The sequence below is a fragment of the Microtus ochrogaster genome, chromosome 6 (genome assembly GCF_000317375.1).
Source record: "Microtus ochrogaster isolate Prairie Vole_2 chromosome 6, MicOch1.0, whole genome shotgun sequence".
Taxonomy (NCBI): Eukaryota; Metazoa; Chordata; class Mammalia; order Rodentia; family Cricetidae; genus Microtus; species Microtus ochrogaster.
This window is the reverse complement of record NC_022013.1, coordinates 52,725,328-52,732,785: the sequence shown is the minus strand read 5'-3', so window position 1 is coordinate 52,732,785 and position 7,458 is coordinate 52,725,328. Positions and strand designations below refer to the sequence as shown.

At 41.8% G+C, this 7,458-nt stretch overlaps 1 pseudogene; it reads right to left on the bottom strand.

Moving 5' to 3' along the window:
• Window positions 1–1,250: 1,250 nt before the first annotated feature.
• Window positions 1,251–1,604, bottom strand: LOC101988604 (annotated as a pseudogene).
• Between the last annotated feature and the right edge of the window lie 5,854 nt (window positions 1,605–7,458).

The window sequence follows — 7,458 nt, the reverse complement described above, 5'->3', positions numbered from 1 at the left end:
TTATTTTTGCTTCTTCTTCTTCTTCTTCTTCTTCTTCTTCTTCTTCTTCTTCTTCTTCTTCTTCTTCTTCTTCTTCTTCTTCTTCTTCTGTTATTTTGAGACAGGGTTTAGAGCTTTGTAACCTGGATTCTGTGGCGGGAAGATATGTCTTTAACATGGGCCATACCTCCTGCTGGAAGTCTACATAGGGATGCAAGAGAAGAAAGCTTTCACCCTTTGTCTGCTTGCCTTTGCCTTGCTAGCACCTCCACTCGTTCACTGGCATTGGAGCCTACTTCTTTGGCATTCCAACACATACTAAAGACCAGCTTGAGACATCCAATCTTGCGGACTGAGCAACTGCGGGATTCTTGAACTTTCCATTCACAACCAGTCATTGTTGGACTAGCTGGACTGCAACCTAGAAGTCATTCAATAAACTTCATATATTCACTTCATACATTCTGTTACTAGAGAACCCTGAATAATACAGTTTCAAACAGTTATTCTTAAAGGAGCATGTGTAGAAAGGAGCAGCAGGCTGCGTTCCTGCCCCCTGGCTCCCAGCCGCCTGGCTAGCTTATGCCCTGAAATAACAACACACAAATTGTATTCCTTTAAACACTTCCTGGCCCATTAGTTTCAGCCTCTTCTTGGCTAACCCTCACATCTTGACTAACCCATTTCTAATAATCTGTGTAGCACCATGAAGTGGTGGCTTACCAGAAAGGATTCTAGTATATGTCCATCTTGGGCTGGAGCTTCATCGCGTCTGACCTGGAGAGGAGAGGCATGGTGATTGCCTCACTTTCTCCCAGCATTCTTCTGTCTACTCCACCCATCTAAGGGCTGGCCTATCAAATGGGCCAAGGCAGTTTCTTTATTAACCAATAACCTTCCTCCATCAAGCGTGAAAACCAAGGTCAATGAGATGACTCAGCAAGTTAAAGTTCTCACTGTACAAGCTGGATGAGCTGAGATCGGTCCTTGGAAGCCATGATGGAGGGAGAGAACTGACTCCCAAAAATTGTCCTTGGACCTCCACATGTGCATGCTGTGATAAGCATGTATCTGTGCTCATACATGCATCACACACAATAAATAATGTTTATAATTTAAAAGTATTAAAAATTAGGAAGTTGGGGTGCAGGAGCCAGGAGAGAAGAAAGCAGAAGAAATAATCAAAACCGAAGAATTTGTCCCCTTTTCATACCAGAGACATTTTTTTTTCAAGATACATAAAAAAATTTATTTGCAGGGGGAGCAGAGATTTAATCAAACAAGCCAAATCCCATGCCATCATCTGACTCTTCAGACTCCTCCTTCTTCTCGTCTTTCTTCTCCCCTGCTGCAGCGGGGCAGAACCAGCAGCAGGAGCTGCAGAGCCAGGGGCAGCAGAAACAGCCACGGCTCCACCAGCAGGCACACAGGCAAGTTTCCCAACACCCTGGGTGATGACATCCTTAATGTTTTTCCCATTCAGCTCACTGATGACCTTGTTGAGCTGGTCATTGTTCATTGTCTGCCTCGATGCCCACACTGCCTAGTATCTTCTTAATATCTTTGGCTCTAGGAGGGGCATTGCCCCCAAGGGCAGCAAGCAAATAAGAGGTGATGTAGCACATGTCAGCTGCTGTGGACTGGCCTCACGCGTGTTACCTTGGTGGCGTCAGGCAGTGAAAGTACCGTAGACATTTTTATGAGCTGTCCTAACCTTCTTTTAGATTTGAACATTTTTACCATATCTTGTGAAGAATGACGCTTTTGTTCGGCAGAAGAAGTATTTGTGCTCTCCTCTTTTACAAGGGAAATGATTCTATGAGGAAAACCACGTTCTTCTTCTTCCTAAAAGCCACTATTTCCTTGCCTGGCATATGGACAGTGAAGGGTTAATAACCTAAAGGCCTCAGGTGAACTCAGAAACTCCCCATAGGAAGAGTTGTCATAGGAGCTGGGAGCTCCTGTCAAGGGGTCAAAATGTCAGGAAAACTCCTGGTGCTAAGGCTCACATGATAAAAACCCCCACCAACAATCAGTCTCTGAACAAAAGACCTCTTGTCAGGGTATGGGCATGGAAATTTAGAAATATATGTAAAGAATATGAAGATACATAAAAAAACAATAAGACAGAAACCATAGAATAGTACTGGGAGGGCATTTCAATGAATACTGAAATCACCTGCATTTATTTTTCCATAGCTTTAATACCCAAGGTAAATGGGGGGCAGGGATGGTAACAAAAGACTTTGTTAACATGATTGGTAGGGCAACTCAAACAGTCAATCACTTTAACACTCTGAGACATGAAATCATTAGATTAGCATTCTGTGGTCTGTGTATTGATGCTGCTATAGATCATGTATCCTGAAGATCCCCCTCCTGAGGTGACCTCATAGTTACAAAAGAAGGAGCAGAAGTACATTTGCATATCCTGACCACCTGTCAGGATGGCATGAACTTACTTGACTGAGCTATTTTAATGTTAAAAGAATCAAGCAAATCACACCCTGAGCTGGGACCTGCAGCTATGCTTGTCAGTCATTTTGAGCAATCTCCAAACTCTTTGACCATCAGACAAGGTGGAAATGAACCCACATTTTTGGACCTCCACTATCTTCCCATCCTAAAGTTTGATTTTCTGCCCTATAAGACCCCATAGCTCCTATGGCAAGACTGACTGTCTTCTACTGTTCTGATTAAAGGAGAATTCTGTGTCTGAGGAGGTTGATATCTTTGTTTGATTTTTGTGTCACTACAATCAATCTTGATCTAACAGATAGGATGTACAAGTCTCTGCCATTACAGAGAGACTAAAGTAGAGAGGGTTGAGAGAGGTGGGGAAGGCGGTATTGATATCAAGAACAAACTTTAGGAACCTCAAAGAAAGGAACTAACTCAAGAAAAGTATAAAGGGGAAATATAATAGGTGTTACACCTAGGCATCGAAGTAGGAAGACTTTCAGAGACAGACAAGCATAAGGAAGGGCAGTCCAGACTAAGAGGAATAGTGTGTGTCCAAAGGCACCTGGGAGTCTGGAGGCAGGGCAGAATGGCAATGTGTCTAAATAGAAGCAGGTCTATGTGTCGAAACTTATAGGAGTCTCTTAGTGAGATGTGAGTGCTTCTGAACAGGGCCCTGGCTAGATTCATTCCCTTGGCTACCATCCTTTGTGTCCAGAGCATTTGGCCAGGGAGAAGTCACAGTTATCACTTTGAGCTCCAGAAGAAAGAAAACTTGCATGCAAGCCACACAGGGATCACTTCTGTGCAACTGACAGGGTGACAGAAATTCCAAATCACCAAAGAGAAGACCTAGGAGGCAAACGCTTTGAGCTGATGTCTTACGACTTATGTCTTATACTGGAATGAGCACAAAATGGCTGCTGCTAGCCTCTCCCTGAAGTAGTCTTAGTGATACCACCTCTAACTAGAAGTTTAGGAGAGTCCCTTGAAAGCAGAACAACATCTGCAGCTTCCACATTAGCTCCTGAGTTATCTATCCCTGTGCCAGTGAGAAAATACAGCTGGTACTTTGAGATATCATGAAGAGAGTTTCCAGCAAGGGTGCTGGAGGCAGGTAGTAGCTGCTGGCAGTATACTACTGTTCAAAGCAGGCCATGGCCTGAAGATAGGGCTTTTCCTCCTGGCAATGAGGCCCTTCTGTCTTGGACACATGTCTCACTGAACAGGATGTAGGAAAAGGATACACATGCAGACTCTTCCTCCAAGGCTTTTTCTTGGAAGCATTTCTGGACTAAAGCTGAGAGTACCCAGTGAGTACATCTTGTGAACGGAATCACTGGTCTTTCTAGACAAGGCTTCTCTTCATCTCAGAGTTCCCAGCCCTTCCAGTCTCAATGGCAGTATAGATGATTTCTATATAACAATTAATGAGTAAATGAGAGATGGAGAAAGCCATCTTCCAGAGCCCAGGTACCCAGCATATGCAGTGTGAGGACAGTTTTAGTTTTTAGTATTGTCACTGTGTTATTTTTAATACTTACACTTAAATTCCAGCAACACCCACATCACTAAGATTCAAAGGGAACTTGTTCCTCATCTTTTACTTCTGCACTGGCCTGTCCCTATAACTATTGTTTGTTGTGGGAATTCAGTCCGATAGCCAATTGTACAGGGCTGCTGGGCCCAATGGATGTGGTCTTCTCTGGAGATAAGTGACTAAAAGTTCTGTAACTTCCCCAAAGAGAGCTTCCAACTGGTGACCAAGTTCTCAAATATATGACCTCATGGGGGACATTTTTGATTCAAACCCACTATAGGCCAAGTATACTAAGACATTAAGTAGCTTTGAGGGTCAAGTAGCTGGTATACTCTTAGTGGGGAATACACACAAGAAGATTGATGTATTGACTGTTGGCATTTTCTAGTATTCTTAGGATTTTCTCTGGGTACCTGTAGAACCTCATTGTTTCCGAAAGTACTTTCCTCTAAATGCTATCGAATGCCTTCCTGAAGTCGATGTAACAGACATATAAGTCTTTTCCCAATTCTTCGTATTTTTCTAAAGTGAAGATCTGATCAATCTTGCTCCTGTTAGCTCTGAATCTGCCTCTGCTAGGATTTCTTCTGTTCTGCCCTTGATCTTTTGCAGGATAATGGAGGAGAAGATCTTGCTGCTATGGCACAACAAATAATGCCCCTGTAATCTGAGAAGTTCAGCTTGTCCTTTTTCTTGTGTTTGGGGAACCTGGAGAATTTAGTATATGGGTGGCAAGAGGTCCTGGTGGTCAGCTAAAGGCTACCACACAAAGAGAAAGAGACCTGATCAGTTGTCCTCATCAACTCAGACCATAAAACCCATTCCCCTTAAACCTCCAGCCACCATACCCCTTTTTTAAATGGTGCATTTTTTTTTAAATTACATGTAAGCGACTTTGTATGGGGATGCATGTGACTGCAGATGCTCCTAGAGGCATGGTTCCCCGTGGATCTGTAGTTACAGGCTGTTGTGAACCACCCAATATGGACACTGGGAACCAAACTTGGGTCCTTTGTACAAACAGTGCATGTTCTTAACCACTGAGCCATCTTTCCAGGCCAGTGCGACACACCCATTCTTAGATAAATCACTAGCAAAGAAGTGTATGATTGGTGTAACAAGTAGCCATAACTCATTGGGATGAGGTAGGAATCAACCTTCCTGAAAACAACTCCTGGGCTGTAGAGATGGCTCAGAGGTTAACAGAACTGACTGCTGTTTCAGAGGTCCTGAGTTCAATTCCCAGCAACCACATGAGGACTCACACCCATCTATAATGAGATCTGATGCATAATAAATAAATAAATAAATAAATAAACAAACAAATAAATAAACCAACCAACTCCTGTCTACACATTGCTGAGCCCAACTGTGGTTCTATTAGAAAGAAACTATGGGGATAACAGCCAAGTGGACAGTAGCGCCTGCACATTTTTACATTGAGGAATATTTTATTTTTCAAAAAAAGATACTTTAAGGCTTTATTTTAAAACACATTAGAAAAATTCATTTAAAAGGCTTAATAAATTAGGCTGGGCAGTGGTGGCACACTCCTTTAATCCCAGAATTTAGGAGGCAGAGACAGGTGGATCTCTGTAAGTTTGAGACCAGAATCATCTACAGAGTTAGTTCCAGGACAACTCCAAAGCTACAGAGAAACCCTGTTTCATAAAACCAAGAAGTAATAAATAAATAGGTAAATAAAATAAATAAATAAAAGGCTTAATATTTTCATAATATTCAAGTTTTTCATTGAGAACTGATATACATTCCTGTCTGATTTGATCTTCTTCTTCTTTTTTTTGTTTTTTGGTTTTTCGAGACAGGGTTTCTCTGTGGTTTTGGAGCCTGTCCTGGAACTAGCTCTTGTAGACCAGGCTGGTCTCGAACTCACAGAGATCCGCCTGCCTCTGCCTCCCACGTGCTGGGATTAAAGGCATGCGCCACCACCTAAGAGCCTTAATAATATTTTTGGGTTTCCTTAATATAATTTTTGCATCTCCCTGGATCAATATAAACCACACATAAATATTTTCAACTGTTTGTGAAAATGGTAAATGGAATCTTTTTCCAGTATTTGCAGATACTTGTGGGCACAAATCCCTCATGTTCTGCAACCCTTCTATGGTATGCCATTGAGAGGTACTTCACAACACATGGCATCGTGAAATCTAACCAGAAGAGAGTTGCTCTTGACCCAATCTGTGGACTGTCTTCCATTGTGTTTCCATCCTTGTGATAAAACAGTATGACCAAAATAAAATTGGGTAATAAAAGGTTTATTTCATCTTACAGTTCACAATCCATCATCAAGGAAAGCCAAGGCAGAAACTCAAGGTAGGAACATAGGATTCAAAAGCAGAAGCAAAGACCAGGGAGGACTGTTGCTTACAGGCTTGCTCGCCATGGCTTTCAGCCTCCTTTAGTATACACCCCAGGATTACCTGCTCAGTGATAGCACTGCCCTGTGCATAGGATACTACATCAATCGTTAATCAAGAAAATGTCCCACAGACTTGCCTATAAACAATCGTACGGAGGTATTTTCCTTGTTGGGGGGTCCAGGATAACTCTAGCTTATGTTAGTTGACAAAAAATTAACCAGGACAGTGACTTGGGCAAATTATTATCCCTGAAAAAAATTCCCGGTAGAATAAATAACGATGCTTCTAAAGGCTGTAATAAGAATTCAATTGAATATCACATAAAAAGACTTAGAACAGTCTTTGATACATATTAAATTATATATTAATATTTCATATGATTATAAAAAATGCCTTGTTTTCACGGTTCTGGGAATTAAAGTTTTGCTCATGCAGGGCACTTTTCTATCACTAAGCAAAATCCTAAGCCAGTTAATTAATTCCAAGCATTTTTAAAACATAATATCTTGAGTTATCTAGGATACATATAATACAGGATTCTGGTTTTATGAAGAATGTGTCATATCAGGTCAGATTTACAGACAAAAATCAGAGAAAAACAGGGAGCTATTTAATGAGGATTGAGTTTCAATTCTGTAAGACAAACTGCTTCTGGAAGTCTTGTGCAGCAATGTAAACAAATATATTTATGCTACTGAACTGTCTAAGTGTGGTCTGGTTTCTACAAATCACAATAAAAAATTTAAGTAAACAAAAATCAGGCTGGAGAAGTGGATCAAAGTTTAATCCTAGCACTCAGGAGGCAGAGGCAGGCAGATCTCTGAGTTTGAGGCCAGCCTGGTCTACAGAGCAAGTTCCAGGAAAGCCAAGGTTACACAGAGAAAGCCAGTCAGTGGAGAAAAAAAACAAAACAAAACATTTACTGCTCAGTGAGAGAACCAGAGTCGAGATCCCAGCACCCACATGAGGTGGCTCACAAGTGTCTGTAGTTTGTGACTCTGGGCTCCCTTTTGATCTCTCTGGGCACACCCCTGCCTTAACACACACACACACACACACACACACACACACACACACACACACACACACACACAC